The sequence below is a fragment of the Emydura macquarii genome, unplaced genomic scaffold (assembly GCF_026122565.2).
Source record: "Emydura macquarii macquarii isolate MOO-44397 ecotype Brisbane River unplaced genomic scaffold, CSIRO-AGI_Emac_v2 contig_2897, whole genome shotgun sequence".
Classification (NCBI taxonomy): domain Eukaryota; kingdom Metazoa; phylum Chordata; order Testudines; family Chelidae; genus Emydura; species Emydura macquarii.
Window position 1 is genome coordinate 34,192,467 of NW_027133034.1, and position 13,321 is coordinate 34,205,787.

At 38.0% G+C, this 13,321-nt stretch overlaps 1 long non-coding RNA gene across 1 annotated transcript; it reads right to left on the minus strand.

Moving 5' to 3' along the window:
* Positions 1-1,626: 1,626 nt before the first annotated feature.
* LOC137166860 (uncharacterized) lies at positions 1,627-7,238 on the minus strand. The gene is made up of 3 exons (XR_010923847.1): positions 7,149-7,238; positions 6,501-6,605; positions 1,627-1,717 (listed from the first exon to the last, which is right to left on the minus strand). It is a non-coding gene; the product is annotated as an uncharacterized lncRNA (long non-coding RNA).
* Positions 7,239-13,321: the final 6,083 nt, after the last annotated feature.

Genomic DNA, 13,321 nt, shown 5'->3' on the forward strand with positions numbered 1-13,321 from the left:
CAGATCCTTAAGGAAGACATCATTTTTCAGAAATATTCATTACGCATTCAAATTGAAAGAATGTAAACAAATAATCAAGCTTTAAACGATCTGATTAAAAATCACTACCCCTCTCAACTGCTAAACTTTCAGTCTCAACTCTTGATGTCTTTGTTTCACTAGTTCTCTAGTCACCATAGTGTCTTCTTGGATAGCCAAGACCTCATTTTCTAATTTTTTTTTAAAAGGATAAATATACACCTTCCCCCTTCTCACATATTATTTATTTGTCAAAAACAAAACAAAAAAGAGCACAAATCCCAATTATATATTCCTGTGCAGATTACCATTAAAATGTTATGTATTATTTATTTAATTACGTTGCTATTTCAAATACAGGTTGGTAAATGTACAAAAAATGTGTGTCAACACCAGTAGTTTATGTGTAATGAGATCTGACTTGCTTGGGTCTAGTTGCCTTAATTATTTATTTTGCTTTTTCATAATAGACCTAATCCTTTTGCTCAATAAATTGTAGTCTTTCCCAAGGGCACACCACTTCCTTTTAACATTACTAGTGAAATATTTGTTTAGTTGGAGGTGAGGAAAAGGTGAGCGTTTCCATGTAATTTAATTATTCTAGAAGTAAGACATATTCATTAAGAGTAATGTAGATATATTGATGAAAAACTATTACAAAGCCCTTTCTCATTAGAACAGCAAGTTTAGTCAGCATGGCTGATAAGTAGATTTTTATATTTCAACAAAGAAACTTGTAACAATTATATAGGTCAAAATCATTGCCCTCTCCCTTCACAATCACCTTTTAATTCCCCCCCCCCCCCTCTCCCACACACACACTTTGGCTGCTTCTATAATTCAAAATTTAGTGATTTATTCCCTTAGTAAAATAAAAAGATGAACAGGGGCCCTGTACTGTAGGGATGGCTCAGGGAATAGAGATATGGAAGCTTGCACTTCTTATTGTGTGAAATAACTATGGTTGATAGTGACCAAGAGTGGATACCATCTACTGTCGACATCATATGGGAAATGTTTATTATTTGTATTATGGAAATGAGATATTGAAGGACAGCTCTTTCTGGACAAGCATCTGCTTGTTAAAAAAATATTACTTTTGTAAAAGTACATTAATTAAGCCTCCCCACCACCATATATCAACATCATTCTAGACACATACACTGCCTATGTGGAGGTGATAAATAGCAGAGCCATGTAATCAGGAAATGTATTTAAGCACCTATGCCCTCCTACCCACCCTCCACCTATAAATACATCCACCTTGGGATTTATTCTGACATTCCAACCTTCTCTGAGCAGTTTCAGACAGCCGCCATACTTTGAAGTCAACATGCCATAAAAAGGTTTCCTACTTCTATCCCTGAATGTAAAATTTCACTCTAAAATTACACCTGCCCCATGACCAGTAGAGAAATATGAAGTCTAGCACCAGTACCAGTTTTTCTATAACTAGAAATGTTACAGTTTTAACAAGTGACTGCATTCTTTCTCTTTCAGTGGATGAAAAAAAGCCAGTCATAGTGATCTTAAAACATATATTGATGGTCATTTTTTACTTACCCTTGACTGACCCTTACCTTTATGATTCCTGTTTTCAGATAGAAGCCCCAGTCCTATATCCAGGTAAACTTCATAGCACTGCAGGTGGTGGGGCCAGCCTCTGCAACAGCTGAGACCAAAAAAGAAAGTCTGTACACTGTGGGAGAGAATTAATGTGTTTTTACTTTTAAAGGGAACATAACAGACTTTTACGTTAAAGTAGCCTATCTGAGGTGGAATTTCAGTTTAGCAGAGCAATCAGTGCTGAGGGATGGATGTAGGGTGACCAGATAGTAGGTGTGAAAAATAAGGATGCTTTTTTTCAGGAGGGGTGTATATATGCAACTAAGACAAAGCCCCTAATATCCAGACGTCTGGTCATGCTAGATGAATGATCCTTCCTCCTCTGTCCAAAGCAGTTGGAATACAAAGAGGACAGCCTTCGGGTGAGGAAGAGGGAGGGCAAGCACAAAGATAAAACTAACTTTTGTAGATCTTTTGGGGTTTAGGGGGAGGGAAGTGAATGTGTTTAAGGGGTGACTGCATGTAGTGGAGATGGCACAAAAGCAGCACATAACTCAGGTGTACAGATTTACATTCCTTCCCTGAACTAAATAGCAACAATCTTTCCCAGAGTCAGAAATAAAACCAAGGAATCCTGATTGCCTGTCTCCTGTTCTAATCTCTGTATCAGCCTTCTTCCACTCCAACAGTTGGGAAAAAAAATAACGTGACGAGATACTACTTCCCATATCCAGACTAAGGTACAAACACTTTAAATAGGAGTCAGGACTCCTGCAATCTAATTCCCCTTCTCTAACCAGTGGACCATTCTTGCAGAGACAAAAATGGAACCAACAGAGAAATATTGTCTACCTGTTCCTGCACACCCACCTCCATTTACAGGCCTCCACTTATCTGCCCACACACACACACCCCATTTCCATCCTCTGTTTTTCTTTTTCTACTGAAGGAAGAAAGGATTTGCCTGCAGGATGCATCACTTCCTGTACAACAGGAAGTTGAACTTTGAAAGATTTGTTTCAGCCCTCTACCCCCACTGTTCACCTTGTGAATCAGTCTCTTTTGTGTCCTTTTAATTTACAGTTTTATAATATTGGATTTCTCAAGAGAAGGGAGTGCTAAGAATTTGCTTTTTACACTGCTAGTAAAAATTAGACCAATACTAACTTTTTTTCTACTCAAATTTGAGGCAGAACTGTGAAGTATAGTATGATTAAATTAAAACAGAATTGGGAATAAGGTTTATTTGCATAAATTTCATCAATCCCCAAAGGCCCATAAAATAGTATTGAAAGGTGTTTATTAAAACACAGTGGATTGTGTTTATATTGCACTTTATAGATGCTTTAGTACATGTATTGGGCAGAGTCAAGATAAGGCTTATGGAGACACTAAATAAAGTTCAGCATCATAAAGAAAATTTCCATATTATTTATTCTCCTGTTAGACATTTTACAAATGAAAAATGGTGATTAAATCTACAGGAAATAAAATCACTATGACATGGGCAAAAGTCCACTTGTCTTTACTGCCCATTTCCCTTCCTATGATCTTCCATGTTTGTTTAAAGATGGGACATTTCATCTTGCTAAAAGTAATCACGTAAAGCCCATTGGTGCTTGAGTTTAAATAATAAAGTAAAGTTCTGTTCAGAAATAACGCTATTATACTTCTGTACTGTTTTCTTTTCTTCCTTTTTTTGGTTTCTTTAATCTACTGAAAGCACTGGGCTCCATTCATAATAGCAAAGAAATAAGGGCAAAAGTATTCTGGGTGGTTTACAGATAGATTTAGATCAAAAGGTTTAAAGATACAAGGTCAGACTCACTGTCACATTCATGTGTGTAAATATTATGAATGTTTGATAAATGTCTCCTATCCCATTTACGGTGAACAGAAGTTAATTCATGGAAAACCATTGCCTGATTCCCATATAACAGATTTTGGTTGTAGTCACCATATATAAATGTCAATCCTTAAAGGCATTGTTATGAATTTCAAGACACTGAAATATGTGAGCCATTGTAGACAACATGTTATCAGTTTGATTGTGAAAAGAGTCCAAGAGCCTGATTGTTCCCCAACTTTTGGGTTGCACATTTACTCTGTCAGGAACTATGGGATTGAGTCCCCTCAGCTGAGCCTAAAGCTAGCTAGTTCAACCTTCTGGCAGGTTAATGAGCCCAGCTAGGTTTGTGTCAGGGTTGCCTGATTGGGTGATAGAGTCAACAGGTCTGCACTGAAGCTCAGCAGGTTACTGGCTGCTCAATGCTTGTGTCTGCAGCTGCAATCTCTCCTATACCCAGCTGCATTCCCATGTCACTCCTGCATTGTGCTGGTCCTGGTCCATTCTATCCCAGCTCTGCTCCCTTGTCTAGCTACTGACTCTGGCTTGGACCCCTGGCTCCAGTTAGTGACTCCAGTTCTGACCATTGGCTTGATTGGTGATTCCTGACTCTAGCTTTGGCCTGTGGCTGTAATCATTAGATAATGCCCATGTCCCGATCCTGACACATTTGAGTTGCCCCATAGGCAGACTCTACACATGGATGTAATTTAAAAAAAAGGGAATTAATTGTTTAAACAAATTAATAAACCGCTATTGAGAAAGTGGGGCCTGGGGAGGAATAAGAGGCAATGCGGATGTTTTAGAAAAAAATATATCATAGAAAAATCTATAACACAACCAATCTATTCTCCATTCCCTGTGTATTCTGTCAAGTTAGTCCCAAATTCTGCAGCTAGGTATTTGAATCATGTTGAATTATGGTGGAAATTCTTTGTCAACATGACTTAAATAAACCCCTCAATTTGTTTTATTTAAATATGAAAATGAAGACTGCAATTAGTAATGGTAATCCCATGTTGCTTATTTTGAGATCTTATTTCCCACATTTTAGTTAGTGTGCGGCTGATTTTTGCCTTGATCTTACAGAACTGTATTGCAAAAGTTAGGATAAGTGCATCAGATGGATATATTTCTACAATGTTTATTAGCAGTGAAATAGTTAATCTTAAAATTGAAATTGCCATTTGGATGTAGAACTCACTCATTGCAATGAATGGGACAGTTTACACCTCTTAGACTAAATGTTTCAGGCTATCTTCCTAGTCAGAAGGCAAGGCTGCATCAGTTTGAACTTAGGCACAAAATTGTGCTGATAATGTGAATTAAGGCCATGTCTACACTACTCTTATGCTGGCAAAATTTATGTCACTCACGGATGTGAAAAAACACCCCCCTGAGTGATACAAGTTTCACTGGCATGTGTGGCAGTGTGCATAGCGCTATGTTGGCGAGAGACCTTCTTCCGTTGACATAGTAAAATCACTGCAACGAGCATCAGTAGCTATGTTGACGAGAAAGCTCTCTCCTGTCGGCATAGAACAGTTACACAAGTGGTATAAGTCTTTGTACACACTACCACTTTTGTCAGTATTACTTATGTCTCTCAGGAGTGTAAACAAACACCCCGCTGAGTGACAAGTTATATCAACAGAAGCGCTGGTGTGGACAGTGATATGTTGGTGGGAGAGCTTCTCCCGGCGATATAGCTACTGCTGCTCATGGAGGTGGTGTTATTATTGTGGCTACACAATATTATACACACACAATAAGTACAATTACATATTATAGAGTGGCTACACGAGTGATCTTACAGAAGCACAGCTGCTTTGGTACACCTATGCTGCTCTGAGCCCTGTAGTGTAGACATGGCCTAAAGTAATTTTCATGGCTATTGATTGCAGAATCCTTAGGTCTTATCTCTTACTTGTATAAAGAGTATTATAAAGGCCCTGTTACAATAGTCTCACACCATACTTTAGACACATCTTCCCTTAAGCCTCCTGCCATTGATGAAATAATTCCAGAGGTCATGAGATGGAACTATGAAAAAGCATATGAGCAATTGGGGGGATGGGAGGGACAGTGGAGAAATAAATAGAAGTCAGGTGATGAATATTTATTTAAAGTCAATGATGATTGTTTCTGCATGTCAATCAGATTTAAAAAAATGCTTTTTGTGACTCCTGTCTACTACAGCGTGAAGTAATACAGATCCCAAAAGAGCACTTTAGGAGCTTGATTTGAGCAGACTCTACTGACTTTAAATAAACCTTTGCTAATTTCACAAAGGGTTTTGAGTTTTTGAAAGCAAGATTTTCCCCAGGCTCTCATGGATCTTCTTACAAAAACTTGTTTCCTTTGACGATCACAATATATATTTTGGTGCTCAGGATGAAGGGCTACAAGACAAATAGAGGTAGAGATCATTTGTTCTCTAACTCTATATGACGCATATGTCACTGAACCCAGAAATTAAGCTCTAATGATTAATAGACAGCAGAAGTAGTAAAATATCAAAGTTAGTGGCCCTGAGAAAATTTACAGGTCAGTGATTTTAGTGTGATTGGTTTCCTCCAAAGTCATGACCTATATTGTCGCTCCAGTTCACTTAAATGTTAGTGTCAGACCATACTTTACTTCGCTGGGAGAAAGAACAGATATGGTGTTTGTGAAACTGTATAGCTAAGATTGTAACAGCAGTTTTCACAAGAAACTGCTATTTCATTTTAAAAATCCAATACAATATAATTAAACAGCTGAACCAAGCATGAGGCAGTAAACATACATTAAACAAAATGGACATTCAAAAATGAAAACCTTCAGGAAAGGTTTACAAAATTTTTAAAAGATCTGAAGAGCAATTACAGGCATTGTTAGGAAAGCATGTACTCTACCTATTACTAAAGGAACCATATCACAGACAGTAGCCATTTATATTACAACCAGAAGTTATTCAATCATCAATATCAGTCAGTTTTGGGAGAGAGGAAATACGGGCTAACCTCAAAACAAAAGGAGTGAAAAAATGTGAGTGGAGGAAAGAAGATAATAGGACAAAAATACTTACAGATGAAAATAATTTATACATTTGAAGTCTCTGCAGTGTACTCATCTCTTTCTGAACCAATGTAAAAACCGAGAGATCTCACATAAAGTCCAGAAACTGGACCGTCTATTAAATGGAAAGAGATTAAATTAATTAACAAGTAAACTATATTCTGCTAAAACAGCCAAAATATAGGTGGAAATCTATGCCAAATTAGAAAGCCACGATGTTCATAAATCTTAGGGCCAAAAGGGAGCATCGTAATCCTCTACTGTGACCTTCTACATAGCACAGGTCAAAGAATCTCACCCAAAAACCTCTGTAGCAAGCCCATAGCTTCTGTTTGAGTTACAGCATTTCTTTAAAAAGATATCCAGTCTGGATTTAAAGACTTCAAGTGATGTAAAATCTATCACATCCCTGGATAAGTTGTTCCAAAGGTTAATTACTTCCACTGAAATGATATGGGCCTTGCATAGACCATTGTGAATGAGATCCAGAATGGCTTTTCTTGTGGCTGGATTATTTACTTTATAGAGCATAAATTTATTTTCTAAATAAATTTAGAAACCTCCATGATGGAGGATGTTTGTCTCTATGTGTAACCCAACAGAAGTCAACATTGTCAGAACTCCCCGTGCATACAGTATTCTTTGGTTTGACAGGTACCTGAAAACTTGATCCAGAAATTGTTCTCATTCTCCTCCATAGCTGTGGCTTGCAGCAGTTGCCCACTGTTTCTCCTTTGGTTTTCATTTTTCCAAACCTTATCCAGAAATTTTCACAACTAACCACAAAGTCTTTGTTGTCAAGTTAAATTGCCAACTCTCCACCTCTTCTTCCCCTTCCACCTCTCTTGTATAGATTTCTGTACTGACTCTCTAGAGATGTAAGAATCATTCCACCAGGTTTAAGCTATGTCCACAAGTTCATCATCTTTCCCACTTAGTATCATTTCTAGTTCTCTCTTACTTCCCTTACTCCTTGAATTTGTGTAAAGACATTTAGAAGATGAAAAATGAGTTCTAATTTTAAAAAAATATCTTTCATCTGTTTTACTTTGTATGATAGAAATACTCCAAGGCTTTCCCCTCCCAAAAACAGTCATAACATAGGTGGAAATCCATATGATCTATAATTAACTTCTCCACTATATTTATAATTTAAATGTCAGAATGTTAACAGGAATATCAGTAATGCTGAATTTATTGTGCAACAAAATTTGACTAATGACAAATTAGTTTTTATATGGCCAACTGACAAAGGGGTTTGCCAGTTATCCTGGACTACAATGATTATACAAAAGGATGATTAAAGGGACTTCAAGATGAATTATGTTTCAATATGCACTAAGATTTCCATAATGCAAAAAAAAAAAGACAACATCTAAAGTTAAAAATTAACTGGTGGTTAGATATCAGACACACACACACACACACACACACACACCCCTTTTTGACTATTAAAAAAGTATAATAGATCATTCTTAAGCATATTCTCCTGGGAAATATTTTACTCTGAGAAAATGCACTTCTTTCACAAGTTCTCAATTTATTTTGAATTTTTTTCTGCCTTGCTATATGTACTGTGCTCACAGCTAGACATTGCACAATGCATTCCAAGGCTCCTCTAGGATATCCCAGAGTCAGAAGGATCTGAAGACCAAACCTGGCCCATAAGAAACTGATTTAACAGAGTAACAGCAAAGGCAAGTGGAAGAAGGGATGCTACTAGGATTTAGAAAGAGTGTGCTGCATCTAAGCCATGGGGCGCAGAGAAGAGTGGGTCTCTGATGTGTGAGGAGTCATTTGTTAATTGACAATATTTGAGTCAGGAGAAAGAGCTGGGAGGAAGGGAAGGATCTGTTTGGTTTGTGAGGTGTAATTCCAAGCCTTCCCCAAGACACACTCTGCAAGCATCTGTGAAAATGTTTGCCTACTACTACTGTTGCTAATTTTAGAAATCCAGGGATATTTACCTCATAGAACTTTAATTTGTAAGTGAAGGTTATTCAAATGAATTTCTGAACAGTCACTAAGAAAAGGATCTGGAAACATCTTGTAAGTAGCCAGACATTACAGCAGCACCTCTCTGAAGCAATTGCCATGCTCTCCAGAATCTTAGGCCTTGTCTAAATGGTGGGGTAATGTGCTTGACAGGGCTGTCATTTCTAAAACCCATTATTGTGTGGTGCATTAATTGATCCATATAGACTCTGCTAGAGCAACTAAAATTTCTTTAGTGTATGTTACTGCAATGCTGTTTAAAACAGCACGTTTTCTTTCCATCCAGTCTGCCTCCAAAGGAAAAATCAAGAAAGTGAGCAGGTAAGGTGGCATTGACACCCATAGCAATCTCAGTTCATTAGTCTTACTACTGATTCATAATGTTCAGACACACAATCTTCAGCTCCATAACCAACTTTCTTTCAATTTCATCTACAACCATCACCAGATACACAATTCCTCAAAATTACATTTAAATGCAAAACTAACTCTGACCTCAGAATCCTCGGGGTAGAAACAACTCAGATATTTTTAAAGTACAGTAGAACCTCAGAGTTAAGAACACCTCGGGTATGGAGGTTGTTCATAACTCTGAACAAAATGTTATGGTTGTTCTTACTAATGAACATTAATACAGCTTTGAAACTTTACAGTGCAGAAGAAGAATGCTGCTTAATTTAAATGAAACAAATGCAGAAAGTTTCCTTGGTCAAATATTTGTTTAAACTTTCTGTTTATTTTTTTAAATAGTTTATATTTAACAGAGTACTGTACAGTACTTGCTTTTTTCTTTTTTTCTTTTTCTTTTTTGTTTGTTTGTCTCTGCTGACTGATTGCGTACTTCCGGTTCCAAATGAGGTGTGTGGTTGACAAATCATTTTGTAACTCTCGTGTTCATAACTCTGAGGTTCTACTGTGAAAAGTATCTCAGCTGGCAATTTCCTTGATTTTTAGGACAGGGACGCTGTTGTTGGCAGCCAAAGTCTACTCCCTCAGACTCCTTGCTACTGCCCTGGACCACTTTCTGCCTCTTCTAGCCTCCAGAGAATGACTGCCGATTCTTGTCTCTAACTGAAAAGGGCTGCAGCAACCTCAAGTTCATAATATTTTTGTCTGAGTATGAACTAAGCCTCACCCCATCATTGTGAGAGTTGCAGTTAGCATTTTCAAACTTGGCTTTTTAAAACTAAGCACCTAAATCTTCATTTATTTTAGGCATGCAATGAAAAGTGACTTGATTCCCTCCCCAGTCAGAGATGCTGAATGTACACAGCTCCGTTACTGGAAATCATGAGTGGTCAGAACCCCTGACATGTACAGGCCACTTTTCTGTAGATATCTAATTGGGGTTACCCACATTTGAAGTTTTTCTATCAGTGTCGTGTGTTTCACAGATGGGCGGATAGAGGCACAACGTAATTAAAGTGGTCTAGGTTAAAAAGTGACTTATTAGCAAAGCTGGGAACAGAATCAAGGTCTGGCTTCTATTGTCCTGCCGTAACCACTGGACAACACTCCTGCCTAGTTAGTAAACTAGAGTGTTCCAACATACAAAGCAAGAACATGATTTTCAATTATTTTAAAAGTCATGTTTAGAGGCTTTATATACTGAATGTGCAGGAAACAAAGTGGGGTAATCACTTGCCTTCAATTTTTTGCAAGACTACTTCCTTTTCTGAGACTACTGCAGAACAAATATTAAATCCAATGCATTAAGGGCAGGACTTATAGATCCACTTTTTATGAGGGCAGCTTGCTCAGTTAAAAATCCCTTTTGAAAATCAAATGACTTTAAATTTCTTTGATATTATTCCAGTCACCTCTGCCACAACGATAAATTCTTCTGGCCAGCAGATCTAATCTATAATATGTTAGTTACATCTGGTGTTTTGACTCTCACTCTCATAGCTAGAGCACTGCAGTGGCTGCTGGCTAGAAAACATAGCCAAGTGAATCCTTTCACTTTGTATCTCTCCTCATTAAATTGGTCAAAAATATGGACCTTAATGTAGCTGTTACTTACATTCTCTCAAATACCTGAAAGTGGGTAAGTATTTGACTCCCTATTACTCACATTTATCAGTGAGCATCTTAGTTATAGACCCCTTGGTTTGCCCAATGTAAATCATAGAACTGTAAGGTTGGAAGGGACCTCAAGGATCATCAAGTCCAGCCCCCTGTGCTATGGTAGCACCAAGTAAACCTAAACCATCCCTGACCATCCCTAACCTGTTCTTAAAATCTCTAATGATGGGGATTCTACAACCTCCCTTGAAAGCTTATGTTAGAGATTAACTACTTATGAAGGTGTTCATTCACTGCAGGAGCACCTCCTCATGGTCAGGTAAAGCATAACAGCTGTCTTTCCCTCTGGCACTCCCTGCCAACAGTCGCTCCATCACTGCAGTGGTCTCTCTTCCATAACTCAGCCCTCTAGCCAGGGCACACTATTTACATCCCCCATTTTCAGGGTAACAAAGCTCAACACAAAAAAAATCCAACAAATAATTCCTAGACCCTGTGTCAGCCCCTGACTCTGGACTCATGCCACTTTGCCAGTGGCTAGTATGGTAACCCAGACCCTCCCTGTACCTTGGGTTCCAGCCCAGGGACGCTGTTGTTGGCAGCCAACGTCTACTCCCTCAGACTCCTTGCTACTGCCCTGGACCACTTCCTGTCTCTTCTATCCTCCAGAGAATGACTGCCGATTTTTGTCTTTAACTGAAAAGGGCTGCAGGAATTCCTGGCTTTACAATCACAACCCAGCTCCTCCCCAGCTGGGCTTCATTATCAATTAAGTCTTGCTTTTGGTCTCTTGCAGGTGTTGCCACATATGTTAATTTGCCTCTCAGGTCCACATTTACCCTTTTGAGGCCTGAGTGGGAAAAGCACCGCATCACACTATCCTTGTAGTTGGAAAGTTTTTCTTAATACTTAACCTAAATCTCCCTTGCTGCAGATTAAGCCCCTTGCTTCTTGTTCTACCTTTAGTGGGCACGGAGAACAATTGATCACCTCTTTATAACAACTCTTATAACAATTGAAGACTGTTATCAGGTCCCACCTCAGTCTTCTTTTCTCAACAGTAAATATCTTCAGTTTTTTAACCTTTTCCCATAGGTCATGTTTTCTAAACTTTTATCATTTTTGTTGCTCTCCTCTGGACTATTTCCAATTTTCCTCCATCTTTCTTAAAGCGTGGCACCCAGAACTGGTTAGAGTACTCCATCTGAGGCCTCACCAGTGTTATGTAGAGTGGAACAGTTACCTCCCATGTCTTACATATGCAACTTCTGTTAACACACTCCAGAATATTAGTCGTCTTCTCAGCTGCATTACATTGTTGATGCATATTCCGTTTGTGATATATTATAACCCCCAGTACTACTGCCTAGCCAATTATTCCCCATTTTGTAGTTGTACATTTGATTTTTCCTCTCTGTGTACTACTTTGCACTTCTCTTTACTCAATTTCATCTCGGTGATTTCAGACCAATTCTCTAATTTGTCATGGTTGTTTTGAATTCTAATTCTGTCCTCCAAGTATTTGCAACACATCCTAGGTTGGTGTAATCCTCAAATTTTATAAGCATACGCTCCAGTCCATTATCTAAATCTAATGAAAATATTGACCGATACTGGACTCATGGCTGACCCCTATGAAACCTCACTAGATACTCCCTCCTACGTTAATAGCAAACCATTGATAACTACTCTGTGACAATAGTTTTTCAAGCAGTTGTGCACATCCATCATAGTAATTTTATCTGTACCACATTTCCCTAGTTTGCTTATGAGAATGTCATGGGGGGCTGTGTCAAAAGCCTCACTAAAAATCAAGCTATATCACGCCTACTACTTCCCACCATCCAGAAAGCCAGTACCCGGTCATGAAGGAAATTAGGTTTGTTGGACATGATTTTTTTCTTGACAAATCCATGCTGGCTATTCCTTATAACCCTATTATCCTCTAGGTCCTTACAAATTGCTAGTTTAATAATTTGCTGCAGTCTCTTTCCAGATATTGAAGTTAGATTGATGGGTCTATAATTCCACTGGTCCTCTTTGTTACCTTTTTTAAAGACAGGTACTATGTTTACCGTTCTCCAGTCACCTGGGACCTCATCAGTTCTCCATTAATTTGAAGATAAATGCTAACAATTCCGAGATGCTTCAGCTAATCATCCTGGTAACAGCTGGTACTTCCAGTAAAGTTGGGCTTTGATGGATATGTAAATGTTTCTGTGTGTTTGAATGGAGTTTATTAATTTAAAGAACTGAAAGACAATTGGCCATATTTTAAGAAAAAATACAGCTTGCCCCATGGGACTATTTCCAGTGAACGCAAACCAAATGTGAAGTCTGCCAGTGTAAAGAAATCTTAAAGTGCCAAATTTTCAAAAAGAAGAGGCCAGGATCAACTCACAGAGAAGTGTGCATGAATAAAATACATATTGCTTACATCATCCCAACTGTATTTTTCTGCATGGACATCAAGCATCCATTGCTGAAAAATGTGTCCAAAATATTCATGGTACTTAATATGAAAAAACTCCTTAATAGGATACACGAACATTCTAACAAAGAGCTATTGGTTTGTTAACCAAAAATCAAATAAAGGTCCATTAAGTACTTTTTAATCGTTCCAGGTGAACATTTTGCACAGCTCTATGCCAGTTTAATGGATGGCTCCCAATTCACACTGTAGTTATCATAGGTGTGCACAGCACATTTCATTAGGGTATGCACCCAGGGAATTTTTTTTTTTTTTTAAAAAGGCAAGCATTTATTGAATACTCAATCATAAAGGACATTATTTTTATTCAAACAAACAAA